At 38.2% G+C, this 24,971-nt stretch overlaps 1 protein-coding gene and 1 pseudogene across 12 annotated transcripts in view; both read right to left on the reverse strand.

The window, feature by feature from the left end:
• Window positions 1-24,971, reverse strand: part of SRPK2 (SRSF protein kinase 2) — a 236,914-nt gene that overhangs the window by 152,785 nt on the left and 59,158 nt on the right. The window lies entirely within an intron of this gene.
• LOC122674635 lies at window positions 6,556-23,107 on the reverse strand (annotated as a pseudogene).

A 24,971-nucleotide genomic window follows, 5' to 3' on the forward strand; every position in this document is an offset into this window, starting at 1 on the left:
AAGGCAGAGGGAGGAGACCAATGCTAGGACTGTCTGTGCACCAGGTCAAGACCACAGATCATCCATCCTAACACTTTGAGCACCGTTCATCACACAGTATTTGTTTCTTATTTGATTTGTTATTTTTATGTTGAGGTATTTCAGAAATACAAAACTGCATTAAAGTGTGAAAACATGAATCTTTAAATAAATTCTTAATACTGTGAGCCTCACCCCCTATTAGCAATGAAATGTAATGAAACTAATCCCTGAAAACTGTCTACCAGTTTCTCACCACGGCAGAGTATCATTAACAGTTAATCTAGCCACTAAACTCTTGCCTTTGCTCTGCTGGGGGGAGAGAAGAAGTAACACAAGTTCTCAGATAACTGAGATGTTTACACTCATAACTGAGATGTTTACACAGGATGAGATCTAGTGCTCTATTCACCATGATGCTAAGGTTTAAAGTTTTCTCTATTTTATAACAAGCTTAGAAAATAATTATCAACTGTATAAGAATTTTAGAAATTATATCAGAATAGTACCCAGAAAAAGGAAGTATTTTTATAATTCTAGGGCTTCTCTGATAGCTCAGTTGGTAAAGAATCCACCGGCATTGCAGGAGACCTGGTTTGATTCCTGGTTCGGGAAGATCCGCTGGAGAAGGGATAGGCTACCCACTCCAGTGTTCTCGGGCTTCCCTTGTGGCTCAGCTGGTAAAGAATCTGCCTGCAATGGGGAGACCTGGGTTCGATCCCTGGGTTGGGAAGATCCCCTGGAAAAGGGAATGGCTACCCACTGCAGTATTCTGGCCTGGAGAATTCCATGGACTATACAGTCCATGGGGTTGCAAGAGACGGACATAACTGAGCAATTTTCACTTTCATCTTTTATAATTCTAACCTAAAGACAGTTTTCAATACTAGATATTAATATACAACTGCAACTACTTGGTTCTCTAAAACTGTGATTTACAATGTCCTATATTAAGACAGTTTGATTTCATTCACAATTTTGACACATAAAGAACTGTGGGTTCACCAAAGAAGCCAAAGTCCCCTTAACTTCTTAAAAAAAAACAAATCACTATCTCAAGAACTGACAGGATTATTGTGTAAGGCATATTGAAATGTGTAAGAAAACAAGCCATATCAAAATATGTGAGTATAAGGAGGAATTAGTGTCCCTAACTCCTAACCAACATTAACCTTCAAATTTAGGAACTGAAATTTGTGATATAGTCCAATTTTCCCACCCTTCTACATTCCTTCAATTATCAACAGTTACTGAGTGATTTGCTACCTGAGCAAGGGGAAGAAAAAATATAACACAAAAATATGTAACGCAAATTCCTCCTCTCGGAGTTCACAGTTTAATATTTAACATTTAGCTTGAACAATCTAGTTTATTTAAGCCTCTTATGTGAATTAACTCATTTAACCCTTTCAATAAATCCAGATGGTAGTACTCAATATTTTCATTTTATATGCATGGAAACTGAAGATTTGAAAGTTTCAGAAATTTGCTCAAGATGCCAGAGATAGAATAAAATATTTAGGAAAAAAAACTAACTAAGGTGAAAGACTAATACACTGAAAACTACAAAACATTGTTGAAAAAAATTGAAGACGCCAATAAACGGGAAGACAGCCTGCGTTCATGGAATGGAAGATTTACTACTGTTAAGGTGTCAATATTCCTTATATTGATTTAAAGATCCATACAATCCCTACCAAAATTCCAACTGCCTTTTTTGGAGAAATGGACAAGCTGACCCTAAAATTCATATGGAAATGCAAGGGACCCTGAATAACCAAAACCATCTTTAAAAAAATTTAACAAAGTTGGAAGGCTCACATACAGATTTCAAAACTTACTACAAAGCTACTGTAATCAAAACAGTGGGGACCTGGCATAAAGACAGACATACAGATCAGTGCCAAAGAATTAAGAGTCCAGAAATAAACCCTCACATTATAGTCAAGTGATTTCTGACAAGAGTGCCAAAGCCATTCAACGGGGGAAAGAACCGTCTTCTAAAGATGGTGCCGGAAAACTGAATGTCCACATGTACAACAATAAAGCTCAACTTCTGCCTCACACCATAAACAAAATATTAATCCAAACTGGATCAAAGATCTAAATATAAAGGCTCAAACTATAAAACTTTTAGAAGAAAATATAGGTGTAAATCTTGATGATTTTGGGTTAGCCTTGAGTTCCTTAAATATGATACCAAAAGCGCACACACACACACACAAAAAAAAACCCAGAAGAATAGATGAATTGAACATAAGAATTAAAAATTTTTGTGCAAAAGATACTATCAAGAAAACAAAAGGATAATATACAGAATGATAGTCATCAGTTCAGTCGCTCAGTCATGTCCGACTCTTTGCGACTCCATGGACTGCAGCACACCAGGCTTCCCTGTCCATCACCAACTCCTGGTGCTTGCTCAAACTCATGTCCATCAACTCGGTGATGCCATCCAACCATCTCACCCTCTGTCATCCCCTTCTCCTCCTGTCTTCAATCTTTCCCAGCATCAGGGTCTTTTCCAATGAGTCAGTTCTTCACATCAGGTGGCCAAAGTATTGGAGCTTCATCACCAGTCCTTCCAATGAATATTCAGGGATTATTTCCTTTAGAATTGACTAGTTTGATCTTCTTGCAGTCCAAGGGACTCTCAAGAGGCTTCTCCAACACCACAGTTCGAAAGCATCAATTCTTTGGCGCTCAGCTTTCTTTATGGTCCAACTCTAACATCCATACATGACTACTGCAATAACCATAGCTTTGATGAGATGGACCTTAGTCGGCAAAGTAATGTCTCTGCTTTTTAGTATGCTGTTACGTTGGTCATAGCTTTTCTTCCAAGGAGCAAGCGTCGTTTAATTTCATGGCTGTAGTCACCATCTGCAGTGATTCTGGAGCTCAAGAAAATAGATTAAAATCTGTCACTGTTTCCATTGTTTCCCCATCTATTTGCCATGAAGCTATGGGTCTATGTGCCGTGAAGCTATGGGTCTATTTGCCATGAAGCTACAGGACCATCTGCTATGATGCAATGCGACCATTTGCCATGATCTTAGTTTTTGAATGTCGAGTTTCAAGCCAGCTTCTTCACTCTCCTCTTTCACCTTCATCAAGAGGCTCTTAAGTTTCCCTTCTCTTGCTGCCATAAAGGTAGAATCATCTGTGTATCTGAGGTTATTGGTATTTCTCGCAGCAATCTTGATAACAGCCTGTGCTTCATCCAGCCCAGCATTTCTCATGATGTACTCTGCATAGAAATTAAAAAAGCAGGGTGACAATATACAGCCTTGACGTACTCCTTTCCTGATTTGGAACCAGTCTGCTATTCCATGTCCAGTTCTAACTGTTGCTTCTTGACCTGCATAGAGATTTCTCAGGAGACAGATAAGGTGCCCTGGAATTCCCATCTCTTGAAGAATTTTCCAGCTTGCTGTGATCCACACAATCAAATGCTTTGGCGTAGTCAATAAAGCAGAGGTAGATGTTTTTCTGGAATTCTCTTGCTTTTTCTATGATCCAGCGTATGTTGGCAATTTGATCTCTGGTTCCTCTGCCTTTTCTAAATCCAACTTGAACATCTGAAGTTCTTGGTTCACATACTGTTGAAGCCTAGCTTGGAGAATTTGAGCACTATTTTGCTAGCATGTGAAATGAGTGCAATTGTGCGGTAGTTTGAGCATTCTTTGGCATTGCCTTTCTGAGATTGAAATGAAAACTGACCTTTTCCAGTCCTGTGGCCACTGCTGAATTTTCCAAATTTGCTGGTATATTGTATGCAGCACTTTAACAGCATCATCTTTTAGGATTTGAAATAGCTCAACTGGAATTTCATCACCTCCACTAGAGCTTTGTTCACAGTGATGCTTCCTAAGGCACACTTGACTTCGCTAATGAGAAGCAAATTCTTCACAGTATGAGAGTAAACGTTGAAAAATCATGTATCTGATAAGGGTTGAGCATCCAGAATATGCAAACAACTTTTACAACTCAGCAATTAAAACCTCAACAACTCAATTTAAAATTGAGCCAAGAATTTAAATAGACATTTCTCGAAAGAGGAAATACAAATGGCTAATAAGCACATGAAAAGATGTTCATCATTATTTGTCATTAGGGAAATGCAAACCAAAATAACAACAAAATACCACTTTATTGCCACCAGGATGGCTATAATCATAAAGACAATAACATATGTTAGCAAGGATATGGAGAACTTGGAGTTTTCATGTGTTATTGGTAAGACTGTAAAATGGTACTTTTGCTTTGGAAAACAATCTGGTCTTCAAAAAGGTAAACAGAGTTACCATATGACTCAAAAGTTCCACTCCTTCATGTAAACCCAAGAGGAAACATGTTCATACAACACTTGTACACAAATATCCTTAATAGTGTTATGCATGATAACCAAAAAGTGCAAACAACCCATACATCCTTTAATTGATGAATGGATAAACAAAATGTGGTATATCCATACATAAAGGGAACGAAGTACTGACCCATGCTACCTCATGGATGAATCTTGAAAACATCACAGAGAGAAAAACAAGTCAGACACAAAACACATATGATTATATTTACATGAAAGACCCAGAACAGGGAAATTTATAGAGGGAAAACTCTAGGGGCTGGGGGTGGGAAAATAGGGAGCATCTGCTAACACACAATGGTTTCTTTTTAGGGGGATGAAAATGTTCTGGAATTAGGTAATGGAGATGTTTTACAACGTTATAAATATGATAAATGCCCTTGAGTTGTACACTTTTAAATGGTTAGAAAGGTGACTTAAAGAATATCTCAGTCTAACAAAAAAAAAAAAAAAAAGAAGATCCTAGAGCCAGTGTGTGGCTGAGCCAGGATGACAACCCAGACAGTCCAGCGCCAGAAGTCTACTTCCACAGCTGTGCAGCACAGCCGGCAAGCAGGGAACAAGCAGTGTGTCTGGGGAAAGCAAACAGTCAGAGAAGGCAGCTGGGCTTGGTTACTGGGGGTAGGAGAACTTTGCCAGGGGAAGAAAAGTCCACACCGAATAGGAAAATGGTACAAACAAAGCTACAGAGAACCCTAACACACCGGCCTTCTAAACTGTTTTGGTGGCTGGCAGGAGTGAAGTACGTACTGGTAAGGAAAGAAGCCAGGGACACTGGCAGTGGACTGTTCCGGGAGCATCTTCCATGCCATACAAAGAAGTCCTGGCTAAATGTAGGGTAGATACAGAACCACACAGCCAAAACAAAAATAAGACATCCAGCAGGTGAATGAGATTAAAAAACAAGTTTTTAAAATCTATGTCATGCTGAAGAAAAAATATCAAACTTCACGGAGGTACCTGTAAGACTTCTCAATTCTCCACAATTCATTTTGTCTGTATGCCCACACAGTACCCACTAAGGAACGTTGCCAATTATCACTCCTCTTGTTTGTTAACCCTAAAATTCTCACCTCAAGTGTAAGCTGTCCTTTAGTTTTATAAAAATCTTTACAGAAGTTAGCAAGAGTAAGTGTACTTCCAAGCTCCATTGTTTTACAAAACGTTAGGAAGTACCACAAACACTTCAGTGAAACAAACTCGATTCTTGTCTTGCTGTCTGTGGGATTTCCTACCAATTATATGAACAGGAAATCTGAACTAGTTCTCCATTTAACATGCGAGAAGCAACAGACAGGGTCTTAAACCTAGCAAAGACACACAAAGAATCTTAGCTTTGACCTACCAAAGCATCTTTGAATCAATCCACCAGAGTACAAGAACTTCATCCTCATCATCTTCAGCTATGTATTCAACTGTTGGTTTCTGGTCACTTAGAACATTAATGCCTGAAGGCTGAAACTTTAGTATTAATTGTATTTGCAATGAAAAACAACAATAACAACAGTTAACATTTCATACCAGCTGCAGTGCATCAGGCACTCTTCTGCTTGCTTTAGATATATAACAACTCTCTTGATAATCCCGTATCTTTGTAAAATAAATATTATCAGTATCCCATTTTACAGCAAGGGAAACTTGAGGTATAGAAAGGCTAAGTAACTCACCACAGTTCACAGAGCTAGTATGTGAACTAGCAGGAAAATACAAACCGAGGTGGCCTATGCATAGGGTCTGGGCCCTCAATCATATTAAAAAGCTAATCATGAGGCTTTCAATGGTTAACTCAAAGATCTCTCTTGGTAAATGTCACACTGCACTTGAAAATATGTGGGTTATTTTAAAATATCTTTTGATATTGATTTCTAACAAATACATAGTGATAAGAGAATAGACTCCATCATTTCAATGCCTTAAAAACCATGAAATTTTGCACCTTGTTTTATGTCCTTAGATGTGTTTCAGAGTCTCCCAGTTTATAATCTGTGGGACCTTGAATAGAATTTATATTCTATTTTTGTGTGAAAACTGTATAAATCTTAATTATGTTGAATTGGTTCATGGTGCTTTTCAGGTCTACTAGAACCTTCTACTTTTCTGTATATTCATTCTGTTAATTTTTGAGAGTTTGATATTAAAACTTCAACTAAAAACTTTATTATCTACTACTACTATAAAATTTACCTACTTAAAAAAATTTCTTATAGTGGAACTATATGTCACCTTGTTCTGTATTTTCAAAGTGTCCTGTAAATACTTTTATAATTTAAAAAAACAAAAAGAAAAAAATTAAGCTTAAACATTCATTTTTATTAATAATGTTTATGAAAACTGTACCACAATCCTACAACTTCAGTCCTATTCAGATTTCATGTTTATAATCTTGCTATCCCTCTCCCCTCTAAAAAATTATCTTTTTCTTCCTATCAATATTAAAGTAATCATTCATTACACTAACACACTATGTTAAGTGTCCAGAGAAAGAAAGGGCTGTTAACTTATATTAAGAGTCTAAAGAAAATGAAATTTTTTCTACTATATTTTACTGCATCTTAGGTGTAACTTAGGTACTGGATTGGGGCCAGGTAACTTGGGCATTCTAAGAAAAGTTTCAGATGTATGTCTTGTATTTAACTTTCCTCTTCATGCCAGGGAGCTATCTGTACTGCTCTGAAGACCTACTAAATCATTCTCTTGGGGTTACGATGCCTAAAAAGTCCAGAGGCAATTCTAATGCATAGCCAGTGTTGAGAATCATTAGTTTCATACCTGGACCTTATCCTCCCTATCTAACTAAAATGCCAATATTACAAACACACAATTCATTCCAGGAGCACAATTAACACTCAATCATGTCAAAAAATATTCTATTTATTAACTTTCATGTAGGGAATACTAGATAGTTAAAATCCAGCAATTCCACTTGCTCCAAATCTAAGCTAGAAAAAGATTCACAAGTGTCCTAGGAGAACCACACAGAAAAAGACACTCAACATGAAGCTGTGTTCAACAGAAAGTAATGGGGACAACCCAACTGTTAAAAGAACTATGGCACATTCACAACATAAAGACTCATGGTAGATCTGCATGTACTGAATGATTTCCAAAACTAAAAGAAAACCACAACTTGCAGAATACACACAATATACTTCTTTTATTACAGATGTATTATGTTCTCAGGTGCATATATGCATATATATATATATACACATACACACATACATACATATACATATATGTATATAAAGTTGGGGGAGAATATCAATCTCAAAATGATTAGAAAAAGTGCTTCCTCACTTCTGGAGATGGGACAGGGAATGAGGAATGGCAGTCAGGGGGATTATCTGAACTTGGATTTTATATAGGTATTACTTGTGTAATTAAAAATAATTTTCTTAAATAATGTTACGCATTACCAAAGGATATGTAATTTAAAATATCAAATAAATCTCTTTTGTAGTTACACAGCTTTCAAATGGACAGTCTGCAAAAAGACTGCCATCACACCATTATAAATAGCCTCCAAAATGCCAATTTTCACTTTCAAATAAAATTCACAGTTTAATCAAGGTCAAAGAAATGTTCTGTTGGAACTTTGAGAGTGTTATACTGAAGGGGAAAAAAGAACAGCTGAATTATTCTGATACTGTTATATCATAAGAAAGGGAAGTCTCATGGAGGTTGTACAAAATTGGCCATTTAAAACTAGTTTTAAAAACTAAATTCAGTCTGCTCCTTCTAATTTTATCAAGAACAATCTCTTAAAACAAAATTGCTGAAATAAATTGATGAACTAAAAACACAACCTATCTAAAAACATAGGTATTAATTTAGCAATCTTAAAATGAACAAGTCTCAACTAATGGGTAAACCGTGTTTACAAAAGATACGCTACTGCTGCAGAAAAAGAGAATCCCGTAGATGATGGTTTAAGATTAAAAAAAATTTTTTTAAGTAGAGCTAGCTGAATTATTAGATGCTTTTGTTAGACCACTGAAGGAAGGAAGGCATATGCTCAAGAAGCTCGAGTCAAGTGCCGGTGCAGTTAGGGAGCAAACGCCCTTTCCCCAGGAGAGCCTCGGCAAGGAGGGCGAGTGTGAGACGGCTTCAGGACAGAGCCTGAGGAAATCCTACTCTTGCCTTCTAAAAAACAAACAAATAACCTCCTTCCAGACACATAATTAACCATTTTAATAACAAATAGTTCCTCAACCTCTGCTGAAATATACTGTCTAAATAACTTGTCTAAAATAACCAACTTTCTTCTACAGTCTAACTCTGAAATTTGGAATGAGACTACTAAAATGGTGGCAAGGACTTGGACTGACAGCATTCTATTTCTTGAGTTAGGGTGTGGGTATCCAGGTGCCTATTTTATTGTTTCCTCAACTTTCATTCAGGCTTCTCAGGTGGATCAGTGCTAAAGAAACCGCCTGCCAATGCAGAAGACATGGGTTCAATCCCTGGGTCAGGAAGACCCCCTGGAGAAGGAAATGTCCAACCCACCAATATTCTTGCTTAGAAAATTCCATAAACGGAGGAGCCTGGAGGGCTACTGTCCATGGGGTTGCAAAAGAGTTGGATACAACTTAGCGACTAAACAACAAACTTACATTCATAATTCATACAATACAGGCATGAAAGATATTTTAACTTCAAAAGATCTATTTAACCAGAACAATAACTGAAAGATGTGCCAGGACAAAAGTGAAACACTTGTTTATCTTAAAACAACTGCCTAGTCACTTACTTCTTAAGTTTTTTCCATTACTCTCACCACATATTCTCCTATTTACTCCTCTGCAATACCGGTAAACCTCAGATACCAAAGCTTCAAGGAACGAGTGATCGTTGACGCCACATGCTCATCACAGCTGAAACATTCCTTACCTCATTTTAATTATTCTATTCCAAAGCATTCATCTGAGGATAATATACTGTTTCTAGGCTATCTCAGAGTCTTTCATTTTAGGCACTACATTCATACTCTCAGGGCCTCTGAAAGGTAGCTGAAGGCCTGCTTCTAATCCAAGCCCTTCAGGGGACACAGCATACAACAAAGCCACATCCAAAACGGCTGCCGATGGGCATCTCCTCTCTGTGCCCTCACCTTTGTGCCCCTACGTCCTGACAGTCCAACAAGTTGGAAGAATGAGTGACTGACAAAAATCAGGCCCAATTTCCAAAGTTCAAAAAATGGGGCTGGGAAGGAAAAATTCCAGTTTGGATGAGACTTTTCATCAAATCCTACGGCACCCATTGCAAGTTTCTGTTCCAGTTCAACTCACCATTCAAATTTTTCTACTCAAAAGGTTAATTACCTGATGCTTACTAGCACTGTATTTGGGACAGTGTGAATATCAAATAAAAAAATCCTGTCAAGAGACTAGGACTTCTGGTGAAAAAAATTTCACAGTGAACTATTTTTCCCTCTAAAGGTTCCTATGTTGTATGAGATTTGAAATAAAGGAATAGCTATGCCTGGATTTTTATCATTTTTTTGTAAAACCCTCTTTCCCCCCTATGGCTAATGACTAAAATCTCTAATATTGCCTTTCAGCATACTTTTTTTTTAAAAGAAAGTTTGTGCTGCTTAACAGTCTTAAGTAACCCTTCCCTTATCTAGTTTTCTGATGTCCAGTACACAGTCACCAGCCATGGTCAGCTACCAAGCACCTGAAATGTGGCAAATCCGAACAGACGAGTTAATGGAAAATATTTCATTAGTACTTTTAATGCAGATTGCATGTTGATATGATACTGTTTTGGATATGTTGGGTTCAATACATTGTTTATATTTTTTAATTTATGCCATATTATTAAGTTGTAAAAAAGAATGAAATTGGACACATGCTACAGCATGGATGAAACTTCAATACACGCTAAGTGAAGAAAGCCAGACACAGAAGGACAAATGTGATGTAATTCCACTTACACGACATCCCTAGAACAAGCAAATTAAGACAGAAAGCAGAGCAGAGGTCAGCAGGCACTGAGCAGGAGAACCGCACAGTTCAGGCTCTGCAGGAAAGGCGCCTTACTCAAGGTAGGAAAGTGGGTGTGAGAGTCACCTCGAATCTCAGTACAGAGGACATACATGCTGCTGGCAAGTCAGTTTATGGCTTTTTAAAGTAACCCTAATGAACAACTACCCAATATAACCCCACAAGGAAAAAAGTCTTAACAAACCAGTTTGCTACTATTTAAGTTTAAAAGACAAGTCTTATTTTTTCCTGCTGAAGAATGGATTTGAAGAGGACAGGAATAATCTGAAACCTCATAAACATTTCCACAAACCATTCCACAAGTGCTTTTTAACAAACCTCTTCAAAATACTCTGACAAATACAATCAGCTTTGTGCTGAAAACACTTCTCTACATAAAAGACACAATTTTACAAAGGTGACATAGCACACAGAGAAGCAAACAGTCAGTGTTCTTCTGATTGATAGGATTCAGTCCTCTAAGTTTAATGAGGTTTCCAAGTCTCAATTTATACAAAGCCACGGACAGGGGAGCCTGGCAGGCTACAGGCCTTGGAGGTGCAGTCAGCCACCACTTAGCAACTGAATACCACCACAAAAACAATACCCTGGCTTTTAACTTAAGAGATACATTTAGTTTTGTTGCAAATTTAAGACAATGAACTGGTTTTGAACCTCTGAACACAGAAGAGGGTATGCTGTAACAAATGATTTGCAATTAGTTTATCTAAGAGTTGTTAGAAGGCAGATTGCAAATGTATCAAGCGTATTAACTAAAAATCAAATATACAATGAAATATAAGATAGAGGAATTTCAGCGAAACAAGGATAAAAAAAAAAAGGATTTAACTCAGCTGACTTTACCAGAACTAAACCTATTTTCAGGAGGTCAAAGGAGAAATAGCATCATAGTCTTTCTCGGATTTCAACATTTAAGGAAGGCTTATAAGGCTATTCACTAACATAGAATAAAAATAACAACAACTACAACCACAGGATTCCGTGGTGGCTTAGCAGGAAAGAATCTGCCTGCAATGCAGCAAAGATAGGAGACGCGGGTTCGATCGTTGAGTCGGGAAGATCCCCTGAAGGAGGAAATGACAACCCAGTATTCTTGCCTGGAAAATCCTATGGACAGAGAAGCCTGGCAGGCTACAGTCTGTGGGGTCGCAAGAGAGTCAGACATGACTGAACATGCACGCACAACCACAGTAACAGCCAAAACACTGACATCACACCCCCTGCCTGCCATCTGCCTCGAGGACGCTCCCTTTATTATCAGCTCATTTCATCTACATAAACCCTCCAAGGGGTCAGTAGTGTAATTGTTAATATCATTCCTGTTTACTGATGAGGAAACAGAGGCACAGAGAAAGTAAGTAACGTTGCCCAAGGTCACACAGCTAGTAAACAAATGGTAGGGCACAGAGACAAACCCAGGCAACCTGGCTCCAGAAGCCACTACTATATATACTATTGCTTCTCATAATAGCCAGGGCAGGAGGGCAGTGGGGGGGTTGTCACAATATTTATGGTGGGTCCCCACAATATTTATGGTGGGTCCCCATGGCTCAGAGGTGAAGCCGGTAAAGAATTTGCCTGCAATGCAGGAGATGCAGGTTCAATCCCTGGGTCAGGAAGATCCCCTGGAGAAGGGAATGGCAACCCACTCCAGTATTCTTGCCTGGAAAACTCCATGGACAGAGGAGCCTGGCAGGCTACAGTCCATGGGGTCACAAAGAGTCGGACACGACTGATTAACTAACACTTTCACTTTCAAATGTCATAAATGAACTTTAAAAAATGTAGACACTAAGCATACTTAATTGAGCCCCTCCTCCATCCACTGGGCAATACTCTGGGGAAACTTCAGTAACAATAACTCAGAAGTGTGGCAAAACTGTCAAAATGAAATAAACCAATTTTACTTTACAGCTAAAAAATAGAAACAAATGGAATGCCTAGAAACTGCAAACCAATTGTCAACCACAGGTCTTTAGTTTTACATGGAGTTCAGTAACATACTGAACAGAATGAAGTGCTGCTCCACAAGCCACACCCAGTGGTAAACAACTATGGGAAACGCAAGGGAGGAGGATGCAGGGCTACGTCTTGCCACATTTTCCCTAATCGTAGAGTTTCCTCTCTTTAATAAGCTCCACTGCACGTTGTCTAATTAGACATTCGTGGATTTTTCAAGACACTGGCTTTCCCTACACAAGGACCATCTCATCCACACACTGTGCCAACATCCGAAGGCCTGCCTCTGTCGTTGTGCACATTAGGGAAAAGATTAGGTACAGAGGTCCCTGCTGCAATCACCTGTGAGGCCTCCAGAGATTATCACGTTCTGGCAAATTGTCACCACGTCCAAGTCTGCAAAGTTTAATCAAGCTTTATTAGAGTCAACAAAACCTTTACTAAATCATCCATACAATTACTTCTGTTTTCATTTTTAATTAAGGTAAATTTTACATACAGAAAAATTCACCCTTAAGTGTTCAGTTCTGCAGATGTTCTGTGAGAAACAGACAATTGTGTAACCAGCCCCATGAGCAAAATACATTCGAGTTACATGGTGCAGAACAATCCCCTCCCCAAACTCCCTGCCACTCTACATCCAACCTCCCCCACCCCCAGCTCCCAGCACCTTGCTCTTTCCAGTACGAATGCAACTGTACAGTCTGTGTGTTTCTGAATCTGGCTTCCTTCACTTAGCATAATACATGTTAGATCCATCCATTTGTAGCAACAATTTCATTTATTTTTAGTAGTTCATTTATTTTTATTGCTCAGCAATATTCCATTGCACGGAATGTGTCACAGTTGGCTTATCCATTTACCAGTTGAGAGAAAACTGAATAGTTCCCATTTTTGGCACTTGTAAACAAAACCCAAGAAAAGCTGCTATAAAACCTGCGTGCATGTTTTTGTATGAACATAAGTTTTAACTTCATTTGGGTAAAACCCAGGAGTGAGTCATATGGTCTGATGTGTGAAGGGGTCCAGTGGTTCCTCATTCTCTCTAGCACTTGGCACAGTTTCTATTTATTTGAACCATAACAAACGTGTGTAGCAGTACCTCATGGTAATTTACATTTCCCTGATGACTGATAAAACGGACCATCTTTTTATGGGCTTATCTATATTATTTTCTTTAGAAAAATGTTAGATCTTTCGTCCATTTTTTAATTGGGGTCATTTTCTTTTGCTCATTCTTTAAATGAGTCTGCAAAATTCTTTATATATTCTGGATAACAGTTCTTTGTCAGATATGCGACTTGCAAATATTTTCTGCTACAGTCCATGGGGTTACAAAGAGTCGGACACAACTGACCAACTTCACTTCACTTCACTTCACTTCTGTCAGTTTGTAGCTTCTCTTTCTGATAGCTTTCAGAGCCTCTTTAAAAAGCAGACTTTTATGGAAGTCCAACTCTTTTTTTTTAATGGATCATGCTTCTGATATCCTATCAAAGAAATTTTTGCCTAATTCAAGTCACAAAGATTTTTCTAATAGTCTATACTTTTACATTTAAGACTATAATCCATCTTGAGTAAATTTTTTTGCACACTGTGAAGCTAAGTATTGATTTCTATCTTCTTTTTATTACTTGATCCGATGTTCTGGCACTTACCACAGACAACTGCTTTTTAAACACCTCTGTTTAGCCTAAGAATGTAACAGTAAACAAGAGAGTACCACATAATCAGCTCACTGAAGTACACAGTTAGAGGCTAAGAGAAGAGTAATAAGTTCATGCACAATGGCAAGAGAACGGACTGAGCAGCTAACAGCTAGGAGGGATGTTATTTATACTAACCAATAGTTCACCAGGCAGAGAATAAGTCTAGGAAGAGGAAATACCACAAGCAATATACAAAGATTTGAAAGAATAAGGCTTTTTCAGGAAATAGCTATGGGGCAGGGGGAGGAATTCTTCTTAACCACTTTGTATTCATGGCAGACACTACTCCATGCTAGCATTTTGGGCAGGATGTTTTAGGGAACTAAAAAGCTGAAAACTCATTAAACAAAAGAGCAACAAAAACTGATCCAATCACTACTACAGTATAATGTTTCTGCACTGATGAAAGCATAAAAAGCCCTTCAGAATAAGCCGACAACCCCCAGCCTAGAAGTGTCCCTGGCCCCTCCTCAAGACAGGGGGAGAGTCTCCCCAAGCTCTCAGGCTCTCCTCCTGAGAGCCTGCCTTCCTGAGGAGGCCTTCACTTGGCCCTCCATTACGCACGGATCTTTCATTACCACTCAGGAACCAGCAAAAGCACCTGTTCAAATTAGAACCGCCACCTTCCCAGACCCTGTTCAGCCCAGTTAGAATCCGGCAAGGCACATTAACAGCAACACTAATCTGCTCTCCTTTCCCAGTCCCTACTCCGGCCCTTGGGGACTCCTCCCCCAATGCCCACTGGAACTTACGAGTCCTATGCCAAGTCTCTAAAAGGACTGCTTCTTGCACTAACAGAGTTGGTGGCCCTGAGGACACTACTTTTGCAGACCCTGGGAATGCAGGCCCTTTTTCTTCCAATGTCCCTCTTCTGCAGGGCCAGATGGAGGTGCGGCTGTTACTCTCACTGTCCCCAGACTCAGACTTTCCCATTCTTATGACTTATTACTGGGTTCGGATGGAAGAGCACAGTTCTTCCAAGTAAAGTTTAAATTTCCCATAACCCTCTTCAACTAAAGGTTTCATCCCATCTCAACATTTTGAACAGCATTTTATCTACATAACTTTTTGAATGAAATTATTTCCCACATAACACATATTTGGATGATGGCTAAAACTCCTGTTTAAGGAATTTCATATTAACCTTTTTGAAAAAGATATTGGTAAAATAACTTATCAGATATTAAGAATAGAGAAGAGTAATAAATCTTGTAAAGTCAACTGCTGTCTGGATAAAACTGCATCTATATCCATTACACTTATTATTTGCAGAATAAATAACACTTTCTTCACTGAAACTATAGCATTTTCTTCTATCCTATCCCACATGCTCCACACATCAGAACACATCCCACAGTTTCTACTCTGGAAGAGTAGTCCAGAGACTGGCAGCTGGAGAAAAGCAGCATAGATTTTAAGGGAATTCCCTGGCAGTCCAGTGGTAGGACTTGACACTTTCATTGTCATGGCCTGAGTTCAATCCCTGGCTGGGAAACTAAAATCCCACAAGCCATATGAAGAGATTAAAATACACACACATGAAACACACACACACACGTGAAGGAGACCTGAAAGGTCATCTGACCATATCTATCATCTCTTATGTTTGTAAAGGTTCATCTTCCCTTCTCCCTCCCCTTGGCACAAGCCCTTGATGGCAAGGTCCTCCTCTCTCTGTTCCTAAGAACTGAAACACAAGGCCCCTGACACAGGAGGCACCCAATAAAAGCTGCTGATAATGATACCAGATTAACAGGTAACTTCCAGTTGTCACTCTTCCCAACTCCCGCAGCATTGACACCCTCCCTTCTAGTCCTTATTTCTCCTTTCACAACCTAAGTATCAAGCATCTTCACTCAAAAATCTCAGTAATAATCTCAGGACTAAACTTGGAGTCATGAAACCTGTGTTGAACCCCAAGCCCTTGTTAGTTTGGGGGAAAGACGCTGAAATTTGTTAGGTCTCAGTCCTCTGAAATTTAAAATACGAGATTTGGTGCTCTGATGCTCTATAATTTTTTCTGTTTAACTAAACTTAATGCTTTCTTTCTACTGTTATCCCTTACCTTGTCATTTTTTAAGACCTACCATAAAAAAATCAGAAGCTAAAAGAATATGACAGCTAACCTATCTATTTCTAGTTAAGGAAAATCAGTACACTGTCATTACTTTAAAGAGGAACTTTAAAAATTAGAAATTATGTTATATCATGAGGCAGGAGAGATGAAATGGCCCCTTCATACTGAAAGAAGCATAACCCATTTTGATACAATGCTTTTCAGGAATGCAGGTCACCAAAATGGTTCAGTTTAAAACAGTCATAAAATGTAGACTACTACAGGATGGCTGGACTGCACATCCAACACACAATCCTTCATATAAACATTCCCTCTGAGTTTTTGAGCATTTGGGTGTGCCAGAGTTTAACATGACACTTGCTCATAAGAATCTGGAGCACAGCTATTAAACTCTTGTTTACCAGCAGGCAGTGGCAGGTCACAGGAAACTTCTAGTGAAGAAGTCTCCTTTCCCACAAGCATTCTAATTTTTATTTGGGGACCCACTGGTCTCGAACACGCACACTTTCCAACACAGCTGACACGAACAGAGGTGTCAAGGTGAATGTCCACATCACATTCCCCAGGGAATGAATTCAGTGGCAGGTGATCTGAGCTACTGCAATCCAAATTTTAAGACTACGATACAAATATTTATACAGGTCTAAAACATTTCCAAAATAAAAATGATCACTTCTTCAATTCAAAAGCACAAGAGGATACCATCATACTTGAATTACAGTATTTAACAAATAAACCTTATGCTTCAGTCTAATTTAAATGTACAAATTTATAAGACAAAATAGTAGAACAACAAATATCTCAAGTAGTAAAATTTAAAATGTGACTTTTACAGCTGCATAGCATCATCATGACTAACACGGCTACAAACAAATGTTTCAATACAAACACAAATATGATTATAAAATATAACTTTCTGGCAAACAACAAAGGCACAGGCATAGGAGGAATGTAACTTTTTCATAGGCGACAATTATTTTCAAGGCCAAAACACAATCAGTTGAGATTAATGCGTGTATAGCTCCATGTCAATATAAAACTTAAAATTACCTCATTGAGAAAAAGCTTAACATTTAACTTTGTGTGGCATTAAATCCACAAGTAAAATACATGGAAATACAGGGAGAAAACTCATAATTTTCAAGTTATTGTTAAGGAAGGTATTCAGAATCAGAAAACTGAGATTTGAATTTTGACTCATTAGTATCTCTGATTCCTCAAACTACTCAGTCACATCTTCCATAAGTCTGTTTCACCTTCTATAAAATGTTGTCAAAGTAATAATTTGATTCATCCAATTAGGTAGTGACTCAGGAAAATCAGAACACAGGAAAACTTGGGGAGGGGTAGTGGTGGTGAGCAGACAGTGGCAAATAAAGATACAGAAAGTTGGTGAAGACTGTTTCAAACATTTCTAATGGAAAAAGTTAGAAGTTGTTCTCTATTTTGCACCTTTTACAAAAAGCATTTTCAAAGGGCATTTTAAGAAAATAACTAGAGCTAATGATAAAAGTTTTCACTATAATCTGAAAATATGAAATCTGCGATGGAAAACTTTGCTACAGTGCCAATGCAAGAGAACATTCATATCAAAATCACAGTGAGGACAATGTTAACTTGTTTATTTGATATCAATGGTACTGCTAATGTAGACGCATCCCACAAAGACCGAGAGTCAATTGAACCCATTGTTCAAGGCTGCTGGATGTAACAACGAGTTAACTGTGGCTCAGAAACTCATTTCATCATCCTGAAACCGTTCTGGCTCATAGCTCATGAGTCAAAAACAATAAACCAAACGCTTTAACAACCCAGACTGCCTATCCAGGTTATTCACCAGGCTTGGCACTCAATGACTTTTAGCCAATGCCAAAAATTGATTCTAACATCAAAGGATAAAGATTTATGACAAGAGAACATATTCAAACCCTAAAGGTGTAACAAGACCTTGCAGTACAATGGAAGCATTGTTGGAATAAGTACACACCATTTGAAAGCCAGATTCATTTCAACTTGAGACTGGCAAGCGTATTCATAAGTCAGTCTTACTCAGATCATAAAAACTACAGGCAAGTGCCACCTTAAATTTTTTGGAATAAGGCAGGCTATGCATGTACGCATGCTAAAGTAAACAGAAATGTCCTGCTCAAAGACTTGAGACGGACTTCTGTATTAACCCTTCATTCCCATTAGGTACTATCCTAATATGATTAAAGGTAAGAAAACTGACAAACTGAACAACTAAACTATTTGCCTTACCGTTTCAATATTGTGACTCTAGGAATCCAGAGACCAGTGATACACACAGCAACCCATTCCAGGCACTTCAGGGCTGCCCTAGCCCCAAGTAGCTATTAGTAACTGCTATGTGAGGCCTACAGATCTCAACCTAGAGACACACACCTCCTTGCTAAAAGAAAAACTAAAAGCCTTCCGAGACTATGACTGTAAAATCAAACTACAACTCGGATTCCTGATCTACAGGAAAAATATAAACTATCGCTCTAGTCTAAACCCTAGAAGCAACTACACTGTGGCAACAAATAACTATTGTTCAAAATGCTTTAGGATCAAGTATCTATTTTAATAAAGTTCTCTGTTCTCTGGTGTTCTAAAGGCTTGGAGAAGATACAGGATATTTACTTATCAAAAATCCTGTTGTCTGTTACTTTATTACAGCAGTATATAAAAGACCATGAAAAGGAATTCATATACAGTTTATATTAGATAAATAACATTTAAAAACAAAAAGCTTCTTCCAGATAAAATACGCTCTCTTCCTCATTCTTATGGCTTTATTAATCAATTCTTCTGTTCATTTAACATGCTTAGAGAACCAACAAAAGAGGAGCCCCCCAAAAATCAAAATACTTCTCGCCAAGATCAATACATTATTTAGTTTTAAGAGCCAGAGGCAATGATGAGAACTGTGCTGGATTTCTTTTCTTTAGTTTGCAGTTCAGTACAGTCAGATTTCAGTTTGCAGGGAGAGAAAAAGAGGCAGTGTTTTAGGCGTTTAAAGGACTTCATCAGGCTGCAGAAGGTCATCTATCTCTGTACTCTCAGTCTGTCTTCAAATATATTTACCAAAAATACCGAAGTTTCAAAACATTAATGAAACTCATAACAACTATGAATTATTATTATTGCATGTGACATATTGCTAGAACCAAACTGTTTAGGTAGAAATTTTAACCTGGAGACCATACCACAATCATCTGGTCAACTCTTTTAAACCAAGCAAAAAACACTGACTTAAAATCTCATGGAGAAAAGAGGACAAGAGTTTTCTACCCTTAAAGAAGCAGGATACTACTCCGCCTGAACAAAGGAAAAAAAGAAACAGTCATGTAGAGAGACTGCTGGCTAACTGCCGCCCTCTGGCTGGCAAGATGCCACCCTTCAGCTGGAAACACATTTAACCAAAACATTCATTTACAAATGTCTCTAGCTGTGATGCATTTTTAATGTTATATACATCTCTAACTTAAGTAGAAAACAACTTTTAAGAAGAAAATGAGGAACAAAGTCAGAAATTTCGCAGGATTAAAATTGAAACGCTATCACAGGAACATTTATTTAAAAGAAAATAATTCTAAGAAGGGAGAGATGTATTAATAGTTACAATACTGAAAGAAGAAATGCCGGAACACAATCTGATTATAGAAATGCAAAATGTAAATTAATGATCAGGTGTCTAATCATCATACCATCTAGCTCCAAAAAAAGGAACATAAGCCTTTCCCTCAATGCTTACTGGAAAAAGAGATCTGAACATCAGGCAGGTGCAACTGAACATGGCCTGGAAACACAAAGGTCTCAGCTCAAAAGGAGGTTTTCGTGTGAGGGCTGGACCACATAATGTAAAAGAGATCATGAACTATCTTGGAGGGAGACTTAAGCATGATTTCCCCACTAGGGAGAAGGGGGGGATCAACTGAAGCAACTAATTTTAGTGTTATAGTAGTCTTACTACTGAAAATTTTAGAAGTACAAATGTCATTACATCTGCTATGGTGAATAAAAAGAGGCTTTTCTTCATGCAAACAGCTCTTATTGTTAAAGAAATTTTTTTATGATCTTTTAAAAAGGATAAACAAACGACAAGTCAAAACCAAGCATAAAGAATCAAACAGTTTCCAAAGTATAATAAGTGCTTTACTTTAGAACTTAAGTCTATGAAGCTGGTGACTCAGGACTCCTACAAATACCAACAAGAACAGAAAGATGAGAAAAGCTTCCTACCCCCTTACAGCACTCACTGGAAGTGCCATCCATTTGCCAATAGGAGTATTCTAATTTTTTTTATTTTCTCCTGTTGTTTCAAAGTATTATTTAAATCTCACCTCTTTTTTTCACTTTTGTTGGAGTCATTACTTTCGTGATTATTTTTACTCCAAAAATGTTATTTGAGTACAAAATTAAAACACTGTGATTTTTAATGGTGGTTTAGAGCAGAACAAATTATTTTATACAATTAATATATTTTTATTCTATGTTTTTAATGTATTTTTTAAATGATACAATTTCTCCTTTAAAAGTGAGTTCCCTCACATAAGCTCTCCAAGTTTACCACAGCACAGCAGTCGTGCACATGCAGAGGGGACTCTGCTTGGTTCTGGGATTGGTCCAGAGCCAGGCAGAGTTCCAATGCATGAAAAGCTTTAAAATTCTATCTTAGGGAGGTTTCACCTGCCAATACAGATTTCCAAGTATACTTTTCAAAAATTGTTAAATTTCGGCATAAATACTGGAATCCTCAAAATCAGTCATCTCAGAAAAAAGTAATTTCAACTCATCCCTTTTATTTAGAAACCCTGCACATCTTTGTTTTGATCAAGTCACACAGCTTTTCTTCAGCTTATTTTAAAAAAAAAATCAAAAAAAAAAAAATCTACCTAAAATAGAGTTGAATTTTTTAAATAACAAATAAATACACTGTCAGCTGGTAGAAACCTGGGAAACTAGGTGTCATATATCAACTTTCATTATCATTTCTCCACAAATGCTGCTGCTGCCATTGGTGTCCGTATGCTTCCTCTTGCCAAAGTTGTCAATTCCTCAATTTCAGCACTTAATTTATGTATTAAACACTCCATTGCTTCTTGGCCTTTATTAGCGTTTGACGATATCATACTTGCCATCAGCCCTTCAAGGTAACTGCCAAGACTGACTCCTTTCTCAGTAATTATGGCTTCTTGACTCAAAATAGCTCTTTCTGGGGCTTAAGGATGTGGTTTGTATTTAAGTCTCTCATCTACTGAAACCTTATTTGTAAATGAAATATTCGCAGATTTAAGTTCCACTGTTTTCTCTATGGCATCCACTATAGAATGTTCTTGCACATATGTTTTGGTTCTTGCTGCACCAATAATAAATTTCACAATGGAAAGCAGTCCCCACTCTGTGCTGAGAAGTGCATGGCTATGCAACTTTTCAGAGGGATCTATGTGTCTGTTCAGTACATCAACTCAAACCACACTCAGGTTCATAGGGTTTGGGTATTTCTGCACTGCAGCTGTTGTAACGATTTCCCATGGGTGGTCAAAGATGTGCTCCAAAGTCCAGATCTTAGTGGTGCCGGCAGCCAGCAGTGTCCAGGCGGTACTAGGGCACAATGAGGCAAAGAGGCCACTCTTGCCCCCAGCCTGCCCCTCAGCCGCCCCACTGGCAGCCCCTAAATCTCACGTTTTACATTATACTTTTATTAAAAAGACTCTCCTTGAGGAAAAATACCAAAGACATACCTGTACAATGCTCCAGCACAGTGTCTTGCAGAAGTCTTTAATAAATATCAGTAAATATGAGGAACACGGAAATCGAGATGAATTTGAGAGTCAATTCCTCGGCAGGTTGATAAGACGTCCAGGAGGACGACTTCTCTCCTCCCAAGGAGGAGAGAGGGGTCTAGGGCTCTTGAGGAGGACATAGGGGTCTGGAATTCTCAAGGAGGGGGAAAGGACAAAGTTTTTTTTTTTCTACATTCCTTAGTAAGGATTATATAACATTAATGTATCCTGCTTGAAGACAGTTTCTCCTTCTTGAAAATCGTCTGACTAATCCTGTCATCTTAAAATGTAAATTGTGGGAGTGGGTCTAGTAAGACCTTAAGACATTCTTTTGACTTATTGTAATAACCAATTAAAAAAGTATATAATTCCCTTGCTAACACTAGCAAGGGGGGAACTCTCCGTCCCCCTTCTGATATCTGTGTCAGAAGCTTTCCAATGTCCTCTTTCACTTTTAATAAAACTCTGCTACAACTCAGCTCTTGAGTGATCAAGCCTAGTCCCTGGTCCCGAAGCTAAATCTTCTTTGGAGATCACGAATCAGACATCATTCACTGTAAGTTATTAAATTTATATTCAAAGCCATTGTTTAAGTGGTAAGACTATGAAGTTTTCCCTTTATTGTACATTTCTAAATATTCTATATTTGACTATAAGTATAATCAGACTGCTTTATTTTTTATAGTTGTGATAATATTTTAATAATGAAGGGTATATACAATGATGATTAAGAATATGAGCCAACTGCCTGGACTTGAATGACTATCCCTAATCATCACCTACAAAAACAGAATATAATAAGAATACCTATCTCAAAATTGTAGTGAGGATGACACAAAATAATGCATGCAAAAGCATTGACAAATAGAAGGCCTTAATACATATCAGTCAACAGCTTCACTGTTAGAGTTGTGGGCTTATCACCTGAATATGTCCCACAGTTACAAGTTAGGGGTTAGAGATTTTCTTGCTCCGCCTGGAGGTCATAATACAAGGGTAATTAAAAAATATGCAGGAAACAAGCCCTGGCCTTTCACCAACAACTAACTGAAACACGCTGAGATGGCACCCACGTACTCCTTCCACGCCCCCTCAGAATCACTCACAGGGCTGTGTTGCGGCAGAGCTCTGGAAAACCCATTCCAGAGCATGCTGGCTGCTTTCACATGTAAAATGTTCATCTTGTTTATATGGAAAGTGGTGTATTACTAGAACTTCAAGGGCAATCAACAGGTGAAGGAGGTGGTTACCTTAATGGATGGTAGACATGTACAGACTTCTAACTGATTGGACTGTAATCTTCGTTCTGATGACCAACTAAAAGGCTGTAATGCAACCCAAAAGTATTTTTCTGTTTTTAACATAATTCCTATGATAAAATTTCTACTTACAACACTATTGTAAACATTAATATGTAGTAATTTATTTAGTCTTTGCAACTACTCTCTGAGGTAGATACTTTTAGAATCCCCAGGTAACAGCTGAGGGAACAGCAGCGAAGAGAGGGGAAGTCACGAATCTCATGACTGAAATCCACACAGTATCTCTTCTCTTAAACTACTAGGCTGGTCGCAGCTTGGTGACTGGTATCAGTAACTACTTCCTATTACCAGAAACCCGTCTGGAATGTCTAAAGCACTTGGCGTGTATACCTTGAATGTATCAGAGGGCAGAGAAGGGTAATCATGAGTGTCTGCTTATTCAACTAAAAGAATCTTTTCCTCAAGAGAGTTATGAGATGACCTTACCTTTCCTTTTATTCCATCTGCATGGGAGCTATTAAGGGGATATTGTTGGGCACCTACTTCCAGTACTCATTCATCTTATCTGAAAAAGAGTTGCAAAATTAACCTAACTACTTAAAACTTCATCAAAAATAAACAGGAGGAATCTCCCTCCCTCTAGCTGGAGCCCTCACTATTTCTTCCCCCAACAGAAACCCTGCCCCTGATGCCTCACACTTCTTGAAACTTCCACCCACCACTGCTGCAGTCAAGTTTCAAAAACAGCAAACAGATCCCACTACAGCCCTGCTTAAAGCCCTTCAGCACTGCCCCATTTCCTCAGGCCACATTACTTTGCTTGTGATCAGTCTCCTATAAAAACGTAAGGAGAGGAGATTTCCCTGGTGGTTCAGTGGTAAAGAATCTGCCTTGCAAGGCAGGTCACACGGGTATGATACCTGGTCAGGGAACTAAGATCTCACATGCCACAAAGCAACTAAACCGGCAAGTCACAACTACTAATACTGAAGCTCGTGCGCTCTGGGACCCGCACACCACTACTGAGCCTACAAGCCACAACCAGAGGGTACATGCGCCACACAGAAAGATCCCGCACGATGCAAAGAAGATTCTGTGTGCCACAATTAAGGCCCAATGCAGCCAAATAAATAATTAGAAAATAAAAAAGCATTTCTTAACGGCTCTATAAAAATATATTTAAAAAATGAGTATTGACATGTCTCCCCAAAAGTTGCACATAAATTTTGCATAGTCACAGAGAAAACAATTTATTTAATGTCTTAATATTCCAAACATAAATAACAAAATTCCATCTCTAATTTCATAAAGAAATTAAAGACATTTCCAGGCAAGTCCATAAATATTTCCTGAATGTAAGAAAAGCTTAACCAAAAAGCCATAGAGCAGCATACAGATTATATATCAAAAGTTTTAGAGGAATTTAGGAACTTCTGAATGATAAACTTTCCCAGTAGCAAAACACTTCATTTTATTCAAGCTTATGTCATTAGCACAGTCATTCTGCTAATGTCCTTGGAAATTCAATTCATTAGCACTTTGTTTTAGTTGTATATGTACGTATCAAAGTTTTAGGCAGTATCCTTAATCAACTTAAAGAAATGTAAAACTGCAGAAACATGCCAAAGACCAAAACTTCAAAATAAAAGCTGTCCACCTTCTACCAACAGGCCAATCAGAGACAGATGTAGAGAGATCTGGTTTTATAGCATCCATCCATCCACTAGATCAGCGCTCTAAGCCCAAATGTCTTAAGGGGACAGCCAGGCCTCCTGTGAGATGA

The sequence above is a fragment of the Cervus elaphus genome, chromosome 18, assembly GCF_910594005.1.
Source record: "Cervus elaphus chromosome 18, mCerEla1.1, whole genome shotgun sequence".
Classification (NCBI taxonomy): domain Eukaryota; kingdom Metazoa; phylum Chordata; class Mammalia; order Artiodactyla; family Cervidae; genus Cervus; species Cervus elaphus.